Here is a 12848-nt window from a genome sequence, read left to right on the forward strand (position 1 = left end):
TGTGTGTGTGTGTGTGTGTGTGTGTGTGTGTGTGTGTGTGTGTGTGTGTGTGTGTGTGTGTGTGTGTGTGTGTGTGTGTGTGTGTGTGTGTGTTGGGGTGTCATTGTAAGTATGTGGGAGTGTGTGGGTAGAGTCCAGTGTGTGTGCATATAGTCATTGCAAAAGAGTTAGTGCAAAAAGGATCAATGCAGGTAGTCTGGGTAGCTATTTGGTTAGCTATTTAGCAGTCTTATGGCTCGGGGGTAGAAGTTGTTCTGGGTCCTGTTGGTTCCAGACTTGGTGCACTAGTACCGCTTGCCATGCGGTAGCAGGGAGAAAAGTCTATGGCTTGGGTGTCTGGAGTAAATGGGTGTCTGGAGTCAATGACAATGTTTTAGGCCTTCTTCTGACACAGTCTGATATTGAGGTCCTGGAAGGCAGGGAGCTTGGCCCGGTGATGTAATGGGCCATACTCATCACCCTCTGTAACACATTGCGGTCGAGTGTCTTGTAGTTGTCCTACCAAGCGGTGATGCAGCCAGTCAAGATCCTCTCAATGATGCAGCTGTAGAACTTTTTGAGGATCTGAGAGCCCATAACAAATCTTTTCAGCCTCCTGAGGGGGAAGAGGCTTTGTTGTGTCCTCTTCTGACTTCCTGACGGGCCGCCCCCAGGTGGTAACGGTAGGCACCAACGCGTCTGCTACGCTGATACTCAACACTGGGGCCCCTCAGAGGTGCGTGGTTAGTCTCCTCCTGTACTCCCTGTTCACCCACGACTGCGTGGCCAAGCAGGCCTGATCACCGGCAATGATGAGACTATAGGGAGGAGGTCAGAGACCTGGCAGTGTGGTGCCAGGACAACAACCTCTCCCTCAATGTGAGTGAGACAAAGGAGCTGATCATGGACTACAGGAAAAGAAGGGTCAAAGAGGCTGAAGTGGAGCAGGTCAAAAGTTTCAAGTTCCTTGGTGTCTACATCACCAACAAACTATCATGGTCCAAATACACCAAGACAGTCGTGAAGAGGGCACGACAACACCTTTTCCCCCTCAGGAGACTGAAAAGATTTGGTATTGGTCCCCAGATCCTCAAAAAGTTCTACAGCTGCACAATCGAGAACATCCTGACAGATTGCATCACCACCTGGTATGGCAACAGCTCCGCATCTGACCGTAAGGCACTACAGAGGGTACTGGGTACAGCCCAGTTTATCACTGGGGCCAAGCTTCCTGACATCCAGGACCTATATACTAGGCGGTGTCAGAGGAAGGCCCAAAAAATTGTTAAAGACTCCAGTCACCCAAGTCCTAGACTGTTCTCTCTGCTACCGCATGGCAGGCGGTGCCGCAGCGTCAAGTCTCGGACCAAAAGGCTCCTTAACAGCTTCTACCCCCAAGCCATAAGACTGCTGAACAATTAATCAAATAGCCACCTGGACTATTTACACTGCTGTTACTCGCTGTTTATTATCTATGCGTAGTCACTTTACAAATTAAAGTGACACATTAAAGACTAACCTCCCGGGTGGCGCAGTGGTTAAGGGCGCTGTACTGCAGCGCCAGCTGTGCCACCAGAGACTCTGGGTACGCGCCCAGGCTCTGTCATAACCGGCCGCGACCGGGAGGTCCGTGGGGCGACGCACAATTGGCCTAGTGTTGTCCGGGTTAGGGAGGATTTGGCCGGTAGGAAAATCCTTGTCTCATTGCGCACCAGCAACTCCTGTGGCGTGCCGGGTGCAGTGCGCGCTAACCAAGGTTGCCAGGTGCACGGTGTTTCCTCTGACACATTGGTGCGGCTGGCTTCCGGGTGCGGCTTGGTTGGGTTGTGTATCGGAGGACGCATGACTTTCAACCTTCGTCTCTCCCGAGCCCGTACGGGAGTTGTAGCGATGAGACAAGATAGTAGCTACTAAACAATTGGATACCACGAAATTGGGGAGAAAAAGGGGTAAAATTCAACAACAAAAAAGACACTTCATAGCTGTTTGTCACATGCTCTGAGTATGCATCCTGGTATTCCATCTGGCCCTGTATTCCGTCTGGCACATATGGAGAGCGAGATGACACATTCATCCGGAACAGCTGTTGCTCTCATGCATGGTTCAGTGTTGATTGCCTCAAAGCAAGCATAGAAAGCATTTAGCTCGTCTGGTACGCTCGCATCGCTGGGCAGCTCTCAGATGGGTTTCTCTTTGTAATCCATGATAGTTTGCAAGTCCTGCCACATCTGTCAAGCATCAGAGCAAGCATTGTAGGATTCAACTTTGGTCCTGTATTGGCACTTTGCCTGTTTGATGGCTCGTCAGAGGTTGTAGCAGGATTTATTAGAAGCATTGGGATTAATGAGGTCAGTTCATTGGCGGATCAACAACTGAACTGTCAGCTATGGGGGCCAGCGTGACAGCCAGTGAGAAGGAGGTGGAGGAGCAGAAAAAGGAGGTGACGGCTCTTAGATAGGAGCTGAGCATCACCACTACTCAACAGCAGCTCCAGAAGAACAAGGTGGAGGAGCTGGAGAAAGACAATGCAGGTAATGCCTCATTATGTAGAAACATTAACATTTGTTTGGTTCATTGTGAAGTCAGTACAGTAAAATATCTACAGATTTTGGAGAAAATATTTCCCATAATTCTAGGACAAGCAGCTGAACTGTCAGCCATGGGGGTCAGAGTGACAGCCAGTGAGGAGTTGGAGGAGCTGAAGACAGAGAATGCAGGTAATATTATAAAGGCACATCACACATAATCATTGTGTAAGAATAAATTACAGTTGAAATTCCATTTCTTTTTTTATGTTTATTACTTGATCATAATTGGACTGATTGTTCCTTTAGAACTGACTGTTGAGGGAACTGTGTTTGGTTGCAAGTGATGTTAACCCCGGAGGCCAGAGTGACAGCCAGCGAGAGTGGGAAAGCAGGTAAGGAAAAGAAGAGATTCACTATAATCCATTGCATAATTTTAGTGTATGTGAGTGTGACAGAGTGGGTTTGAACCTTGGTTGTATGTCCTAAAAGACGCTTAGGTTAGGGAGATAATGCAAGTCTTTAGTTCTCAGTCAAGGTTACTCATCACAGGAGCATGGCTCACCAGACCAACTGCATTACATTGGTTAACTAATGTTTTTCACTAACTGCAGTCTTGGAGGGCAGATTGAGTTCCAGTGAGACGGAGTTGGAGGAGATGAAGAGAGAGGAAATGAACACTGATCATTCAATCTAATTGTTACTTAATGGTCTAATCAACATTTTTGATTAACTCAAATTGAATTCCTGTTTATAAAAAAAGTTGAATTGATGTTTGGTTTTCATTGTGTTTTTTATTTATTAATGCTTCTCTTCATGTTGTTTCAGCCAGGGAGGCCAGAGTGACAGCTTGTGAGAGTATCGGGTTGTTGGTCACCTCCCTGACTAAGCCCCCCCCCCCCCCCCCCCGATTGCCGGGCCGCCAGCTCTAGGAAGAGTCTTGATGGTTCCAAACTTCTTCCATTTAATGATGGATGGAGGCATGTTCTTGGGGACCTTCAATGCTGCAGACATTTTTTGATACCCTTCCCCCGATCTGTGCCTCGACACTGACTTTCACACCCTGATCTGTTTCACCTGTCTTTGTGCTTGTCTCCACCCCCCTCCATGTGTCGGCCATCTGCCCCATTATCCCCTGTGTATTTATACCTGTGTTTTCTGTTTGTCTGTTGCCATTTCGAATTGTCTTGGGGCATTTTGTAGTAAAGTCTACACCTGTTGTATTCAGCCCATGTGACAAATAAAATGTGAGTTGAACACACACTGGATCCAGCTACAGTTCAGTATTACTAGCAGTGTCTATGAGAGATGGACAGTGATGATCACTCCCTGCTTCTCCTCTGATGCAGGCATCTTCACAGCACCAGTGAGAGAAGTCTACTACATCAGATGCACTGCCTTTGAGGAGCGCAGTTTACACACCTTTGGTGTTTACCTTTACCACAATGACAAGAGACTGATGTATAATAATGACCAGGATGATGGGTATAATGAGTACATATCTAATACTTTGACATTAAATCTGGATGAGGGGGATGTGGTCTATATGCATCTCCCTTCAGGCCACGGGCTCTCGGGCCACTCTGAAACTAACTGCATCTCCCCTCAGGCCATCTCCCCTCAGGTTATGAGCTCTGAGATAATAATAATAATAATAATAACTTCACCACTATACACGTCAGCTGCTACAGTGACTGAAATGACTGCAACACTCAACAAAGACCTGCAGTTAGTTTCAGAGTGGGTGGCAAGGAATATTGTTAAATCTTAAAGCATTGTATTTGGAACAAAACACTCAGTAAAACCTAAACCTCAACTAAATCTTGTAATAAATAATGTGGAAATTGAGATGACTAAACTGCTTGGAGTAACACCAGAATGTAAACTGTCATGGTCAAAACATATTGATGCAGTAGTAGCTAAGATGGGAAGAAGTCTGTCTATAATAAAGCGATGCTCTGTCTTCTTAACAACACATCAACAAGGCAGGTCCTACAGGCCCTAGTTTTGTCGCACCTTGACTACTGTTCAGTCGTGTGGTCAGGTGCCACAAAAAAAGGACTTAGGAAAATTGCAATTGGCTCCGAAAAGGGCAGCACAGCTGACCCTTGGATGTACACAGAGAGCTAATATTAATAATATGCATGTCAATCTCTCCTGACTGAAAGTGGAGGAGAGATTGACTTCATCACTAATTTTATTTATGAGAGGTATTGACATGTTGAATGCACCGAGCTGTCGGTCTAAACTACTGGCACACAGCTCGGACACCCATGCATACCCCAACAGACATGCCACAAGAGGTCACTCCTTACAGTCACCAAGTCCATAACAGACTATGGGAGGAACACAGTACTACATAGAGCCATGACTACATGGAACTCTATTCCACATAGAGTAACTGACACAGGCAGTAAAATTAGATTTAAAAAACACCTTATGGAACAGCAGGGACTGTGAAGCAACACAAACATTGGCACAGACACACACACACACACACACTATAACATACACACTATACATACACATGGATTTAGTACTGTAGATATGTGGTAGTGGTGGAGTAGGGGCCTGAGGGCACACAGTGTGTTGTGAAATCTGTGAATGTATTGTAATGTTTTAAAAGGGTGTGAACTGCCTTCATTTTGCTGGACCCCAGGAAGAGTAGCTGCTGCTTTGGCAGCAGCTAATGAGGATCCATAATAAATACAAATACAAAATACCACCATCAGTGTCTTCCTTCTCTGACCTGTGTGAGGACAGCACCATTCTGTAATGCTATAATGAACTAAACTTTCTGATGTGAACAGTTCTGTGGTTAATGCCCCCAATGTTCCTCTCTTCCACCTATCCTAAGCTCTTAAAGATCTGAGGGCCAATGAGGACAAAGGAAGTAGATAATCAGAATCCTTGCCCAACCAATCATGGGGGAAGGAGAGAGAGGGTATCGGGTCATCAGGATTCTTTCTTCTGTTTTTTTTCTATATGTTCTCTCTGTGTCCCTACTTCTGCCTCTCCTTCTCTCTTTCCCCTTCTCTCTCCATCCTTTAGACTCATTTAGCTAATTGAGCTCATGAAACGTTTCAGAAGCCAATTACTCCCTGACATTATTCATTACAATAAAGCTGCTTATGTGAGAGCACTTACTTTATCTCCCTCTCTCTCTTTTTTGAGAAAATGAAACTTGTATGACCCTAGGTTATTGGAAAGGGAAATTGTTTTTCCTGTTTGCTAACAGTAAATCAATGAGGTCAGCAATTTCCTTTCTCTTTTTGTCTTTTTCTTTCACTCTAAAGCAGAGGACTCCAACAGGTTGATCATGGGCTACCATTAGCTCGCAGTCCACCTACGAGCAGCTCGCCAAACAGTTCTGAAAGTACATGCAATTTTTACGTTACACCACAAACTGTCATAAACAAATCTCACAAGTATCTGACACGGCGAGCTGTCAACTATAATCTAATCAACGCAATGTTGACATTATCACACCCCTGGTGCCAAACACAATATCTGACTATTCATTTCCAGCAATATTGCCCGTCTGTCTGTCTGTGTGGTGCGAGTGTTTGTCTATCAATCCAGTTGTGTAGCCAGTTGATGTGATAACTTATGGGTTGACAGAAATACCTTCCCCAAAACTTTCCCAATTAAATGTTCACTGCAGAGTAGGCTTACCTAGTAGAAGTATATCATGAGGAAGTATATAATTTGTATGTTATATGTTATTTGCAAACTCTACCATGAAATGAGCAGCAGCAGTACAGAACCATCAATAGACCAGCACATTAGATGGCACATTCCTCACTAGCTAGATGTGCAATTAAAGGGCCGGATGCTCAATTAAAGGGGAATTACACAAAAATATATAAACGTGATAGTTTTCTTCCAGACATAAAAAAATACAAAAGTCATCTAAAACCAGGAAAAGTCAACTGAGAAGATAATTTGGTAAAATATCAAACAGACTTCGGGAAAAAATCTCCGATTTTATGCCCCCCCCCTTAGAGTTGTTAATGAACCATTATTTTACCAGGTGTATTGACAGAAAAGATAGTGCACTACTTTCTCTTGTACACTAAGGACCTACGGAAGAGTTGTAAGGGAGAGAAGAAGAGAAGAATGTGCCTTCTTGTGTTGTAACTTTAATGGGTTAGAGAGTGAATGTTTACAGTTAATTAATTGAGCTGTATCTAAAGATGTTTCTTTTACAGTTTTTTACATATGTACAATAATGTACAAGTACCTGAATGCCTTGAAACAGGAAGTAAGAAAAACGAGAGCGCGGCAGTTAGGTACAAGTGACAAGTGATTATTCTGGCTTTTGCTAGCAACTTCATTTTGTTTTGTAGAATTCTAAGTGGTAAAATGTAACAGAAGTATTATTACTACAAATAAGTGTTCATCTTACAACCGACGTCCCGAGTCATTACTTCAAAGATAGTTATTCTATCATTTGAAAGCTAGAAAAAAATGAGCAACTCGCAACATATTACTTTAAAAAAAAAAGTAGCTCTGATGCTAGAAAAGGTTGGAGACCGCTGCTCTAAAGTGATGGTTTCTCCCCCCCTCTCTGTTTCTTACTCTCTCTCTTCTTAGGGTATGTACAGTAGCTTTCACCTGCATTGATATGACAGACCTTTGAATTCTCCTCTGTGTCATGTTATTGGGGTTGAAAAGAGCTTGAGATCAGATACGGGAGAACATTATGAAGGTGCTATATTGGATCTCTAGTTAATTTGGGGAGTGAATGAACATATGAGTGCGAGGCCATGGCAATATTGGATCTTTTATCCTGAATACTGAATAGATGTTAACGTCATTGGCTGGCTGGAGGCTTGGAACTACAAGAATACAGAAACGCTACATCATCCAGAAGTAGGTATTGTCATGGAATGAATAGCCTATTAGCAGAATGTTGGGTGCAGAAACCTGAAGATAGCAACATGACAGTTAATGGGTGAAATGGGCCAATGCTAAGTGGCAACCAAAGTAGACGTAGCATCTCTGTATGACAGAGCACTGCATCATCTTCCTCAGAGATGTTTGAACGATGGGACAATCTATAATCTTTTCATTATATTAACTACATTTGAAATACAGTGGCAAGAAAAAGTGTGTGAACCCTTTGGAATCACCTGGATTTCTGCATAAATTGGTCATACAATTTGATCTGATCTTCAGATCTTCATCTAGGTCACAATAGACAAACACAGTCTGCCTAAACTAATAACACACAAACAATTATACGTTTTCATGTCTTTATTGAACACACTGTGTAAAAGTTTTCAGTGCCGGGTGGAAAAGTATGTGAACCCTTGGATTTAATAACTGGTTGACCCTCCTTTGGCAGCAATAACCTCAGCCAAACGTTTTCTGTAGTTACAGATCATACCTGCACAATGGTCAGGAGGCATTTTGGACCATTCCTCTTTACAAAACTGTTTCAGTTCAGCAATATTCTTGGGATGTCTGGTTTGAACCTCTCTCGAGGTCATGCCACAGCATCTCAATCGGGTTGAGGTCAGGACTTTGACTGGGCCACTCCAGAAGGCGTATTTTCTTCTGTTGAAACCATTCTGTTGTTGATTTTCTTCTGTGTTTTGGGTCGTTGTCCTGTTGTGTCACCCAGCTTCTGTTGAGCTTCAATTGACAGACAGATAGCCTAACATTCTCCTGCAAAATTACTTGGGAATTAATTTTCCCGTCGATAATAGCAAGCTGTCCAGGCCCTGAGACAGCAAAGCAGCCGCAAACCATGATGCCTCCTCCACTATGCTTTACAGTTGGGCTGAGGTTTTGATGTTGGTGTGCTGTGCCTTTTTTTCTCCCACATAGTGTTGTGTGTTCCTTCCAAACAACTCAACTTTAATTTCATCTGTCCACAGTAGCGTAGTAACGCAGTAGCGCTGTGGAACATCCAGGTGCTCTTTTGTGAACTTCAGAGGTGCAGCAGCAGTGGCTACTTCCTTGGTGTCCTCCCATGAACGCCATTCTTGTTTAGTGTTTTACGTATCGTAGACTCGGCAGAGATGTTAGCATGTTCCAGAGGTTTCTGGAAGTCTTTAGCTGACACTCTAGGATTCTTCTTAATCTCATAGCTTTTGGAGAAGTCATTAGCCTAGGAGTTCACATACTTTTTCCAACCTACACTGTGAATGTTTAAATTATGTATTCAAGAAAAATACAATAATGTTTGTGTTATTAGTTTCTGTACACTGTGTTTGTCTATTGTTGTGATTTAGATGAAGATCAAATGTATGCAGAAATCCAGGTAATTCAGGAAATCCAAAGGTTGACATACTTTTCTTGCCACTGTATATATTTAGATAGTGTGATAGCTGATACTTTGGTCTATGTAAATGAACAACTTTTAAAAAATGAATCTTCATAAAATGCAATAAAGTGGATTTATGTCAACTCCGTCAGACAACATAAAAGGCTTTTTACATCTACATGTATTGTCCGAGGAGTGTTTAAAGGCCTGGATTATTTCATTCTAACATCAGATGATTCAAATACGTAATAAACATCTCCAAACTTATTTTTGTTTTGTTTTATAGCACTGAGTGTACAAAACATTAAGAACACCTTCCTAATATTGAGTTGCACTATAAAAGTTTTCTGTCAATATACCTGGTAAAATAAGGGTTAATAAAAAATGGTAATAAAATCTTTATTTTCCCAAATTACGTTCTCAATTTTTATTTTAAGCTTTATTTAACTAGGCAAGTCATTTAAAATCAAATTCTTATTTACAATGACGGCCTACCTTGGACAACGGTAGGCCAATTGTGCGCCGCCCTATGGGACTCTAAATCACAGCCGGATGTGACACAGCCTGGATTTGAACCAAGGAATGTAGTGACACCTCTTGCACTGAGTTGCAGTGCCTTAGACCGCTGCACCACTCTGAAAATGTCAATGGTTTTAGAATTACAAGTGTTCATACAGAAACAACAAACTTGAATGTTCTGTGTCCATGTCAATGCGTAAATCAGATCAGAATTGTTTTTTAATTGAGAAAAAGTCTGGAAGAAAACAAACTAATTTTGATTTTTTTTGGGTGTAATGCCCCTTTAATTGCATATCTGGCCCTTAAATTGTGCATCTAGCTAGTAATGAAAGTGTCATCTAATGTGACGGTATAGCAGATGGTTTGGTACTGCTGCTGCTCATTTCATGGCAAAGATTGCAAATAACAAATAATAGATACAAATAATATACTTAGTCATGATATACTTCTGTTAGGTAAGCCTATTTTGCAGTTACCATTTAATTGATAAGGCTTTGGGGAAAGTATTTATTTCAACCCAGCCACAAGATGGTTATCACAACTGGCTACACACAGTGTTAGACAAACGCACGCACCACACCGACAGACAGGGGCAATATTGATGGAAAATAATTGTGTTTTGCGTTTAATTGTGAAGTGGAAATGTAGGAGCAACAACAGCTCAGCCGCAAAGTGATAGGCCACACAAGCTCACAGAACGGGACCGGCGAGAGCTAAAGCACGTAGCGCATAAAAATAATCTGTCCTCGGATGCAACACTCATTACCGAGTTTCAAACTGCCTCTGGAAGCAACTTCAGCACAAGAACTGTTTGTCGGGAGCTTCATGAAATGGGTTTCCATGGCCTCATAGCAGCACGCGAGCCTAAGACCACAATGCGCATTGCCAAGCATCGGCTGGAGAGGTGTTAAACTCACAGCCATTGGACTCTGGAGCAGTAGAAATGTGTTCTCTGGAGTGATGAATCATGCTTCACCATCCTACAGTCCAACGGACGAATCTGGGTTTGGCAGATGCCAGGAGAACGCTAACTGCCCGAATGTATAGTGCCAACTGAAAAGTTTGGTGGAGGAGGAATAATGGTCTGGGGCTGTTTTTCATGGTTCGAGCTAGGCCCCTTAGTTCCATTGAAGGAAAATCTTAGCGCTACAGCATACAATGACATTGTAGATGATTCTGTGCTTCCAACTTTGTGGCAACAGCTTGGGGGAAGGCCCTTTCCTATTTCAGCATGACAATGGCCCCGTGCACAAAGCAATTTCCATACAGAAATGTTTTGACGAGATCGTTGGGAAGAACGTAACTGGCTTGCACAGAGCCCTGACCTCAACCCCATCGAACACATTTGGGATGAATTGGAACGCCGACTGCGAGCCAGGTCTAATCGTCCAACATCAGTGCCCGATCTTACTAATGCTCTCGTGGCTGAATGGAAGCAAGTCCCCACAGCAATGTTCCAACATCTATTGGAAAGCCTTCCCAGAAGAGTGGAGGCTGTTACAGCAGCAAAGGGGGGACCGACTCCATATTAATGTTCATGATTTTGAAATTAGATGTTCGATGAGCAGGTGTCCACATACTTTTGGCCGTGTAATGTACTTCAATAATTTAAGCATATTTTGCAGAACAGTGATTTAAAATGTATTCCAAATATTGACAAGAAAATGTATCTTAGAGGGGTTAGCCATCCGTGACGGAGTTGACAAGCCTCTGATGGAGTTGACAACAAATACTCAAAAGACAGTTTTGTCTCTAAAAACAAAAGTTCAATAAAAACATTTGTAAAATGTGAAAAATTCTTAATTTGAAAATCCCCAATAAAACATAACCCTTTTATTAGACCTTTCAGCACTCTGACGGTGGTGACTGTCGAACATCTGATGGAGTTTCTGTTTTACGGAGTTGACAAATTGCATTTTTTTCTTCATTGTTGAAGTGCTACACTTAGTAGTCATCGTGTTTTTCCTCAGTTGCTTTATGACTATAAAACCTATTTAAATGAACATATTTGAACCAAAACTCATATTCTATCTTAATCTATAAGGGAGATGGAGTTGACAGGTTATGGTTGTGACCATGGTGATTTCAAAAGTAGACGACTTTCAGGACCATGTGTTGTCTCATTGCACTACATGTAATCAGGAGATGAAGAAGGAGTTGTCATGGTACAGATGCTCATTTCTGATTCATTTCTGATTTTTTTCAGGAATCACAGTTATGAGAGAAATATTAGTCAGAGAGGGCTATAGGAAGAAACTACATGAGATCCTTTATCAGTTATTGATTATTCTTGACAGTTTTTTGAAAATGTGATCCTTTGCTCTGGAGAAGGGAATTTCCTGACATGGAAATTAGTAATATTGAAAATATTTAGAAAAATACCACTAAATGTATTTTTTTTTTAAGTTCAAATAATAAAAAATATATCTGTAGCTCTACTATAAAAATAAATGTTCTCTGTCGTACTAGGATTGTCCTGACATTCAAGAATCCCAGACATAGTAGTCTGTGCATTTATGGCACAGGAGATAATGTGCTTACCCTGTAATTACAAGGTCACTGGTTCAAGCCTTGCTCTGGCTTTTCACAACACACTGATCTACAACAGTAGTATGCTTACAAAAACAAATGGGAGTATATTGGAGTTAACACCTATTTGAACCCCAGGACACTGGTATACTTGTATACTCCAAAATGTTTTCCTCCACAGGTGTGTGCTCATGCCTCTTTTCTTTTTGCATATTTCAGTCATTCAACATACTGTACACAAGTACAGTACACAGTACATTCTGACAATATAACATGTAGGCTAACCGTATATTCAGATACTATAACATACAATGATCTATTCTGATAGAAGCTAGGCTATATAATATAATAATACATATTATAATAATCATTTTATAATATTACTACTAATATTAGTAATATTCTAACATTAGCCTACTGAAATGTATATGTCTTCTTGTATTTGGTCATACTTTAGACTACATACGGTATTATTATAATAATGGTGTAAAGTGTGACATAATACAAGCAGACATATGGAAAGCTTAGTGCACAAGACAGTGTAGATGTTTATAATCTTCAGTACTTCCAGTGCTATTTTGAGAATATGCTAATAATCCACAGAGCGATTGACACTGAAGGTCACTAATTAACATAAGTCAATTCTGCAGAATTTCATTTAGGAGCGAAATGCTGAAAATATAGTCTAGTGTAGGAGCCATTTTGGCATTCTTATGTGTTGTCAGAGAGGAAACGGTGAAGCGTCTCCTCCGCACAAAATCTGCCCACAAAAATAAGACCACGAAGTGAGGAGTTTTGTAAGGATGTCAACGAGAGAGTTGAATTTGGTCAACAAAAAATGTAATTGCTAATTTGCTGCGTGAAGCTTATTTGCTCTAACATAAGTTTTGTAATGGTTAGGTGGTTACGAATGCACTGATATAAGTGGACATACTTGGCATTTCGGCAACTTTGAAAAAACTAATTTACAGTCATTTTAGTTGATAGGCTTCTGAGTTTAGTATACTTCAGTATCTATCAAA

This window comes from Oncorhynchus kisutch, linkage group LG18 (genome assembly GCF_002021735.2).
Source record: "Oncorhynchus kisutch isolate 150728-3 linkage group LG18, Okis_V2, whole genome shotgun sequence".
In the NCBI taxonomy this organism is placed as follows: domain Eukaryota; kingdom Metazoa; phylum Chordata; class Actinopteri; order Salmoniformes; family Salmonidae; genus Oncorhynchus; species Oncorhynchus kisutch.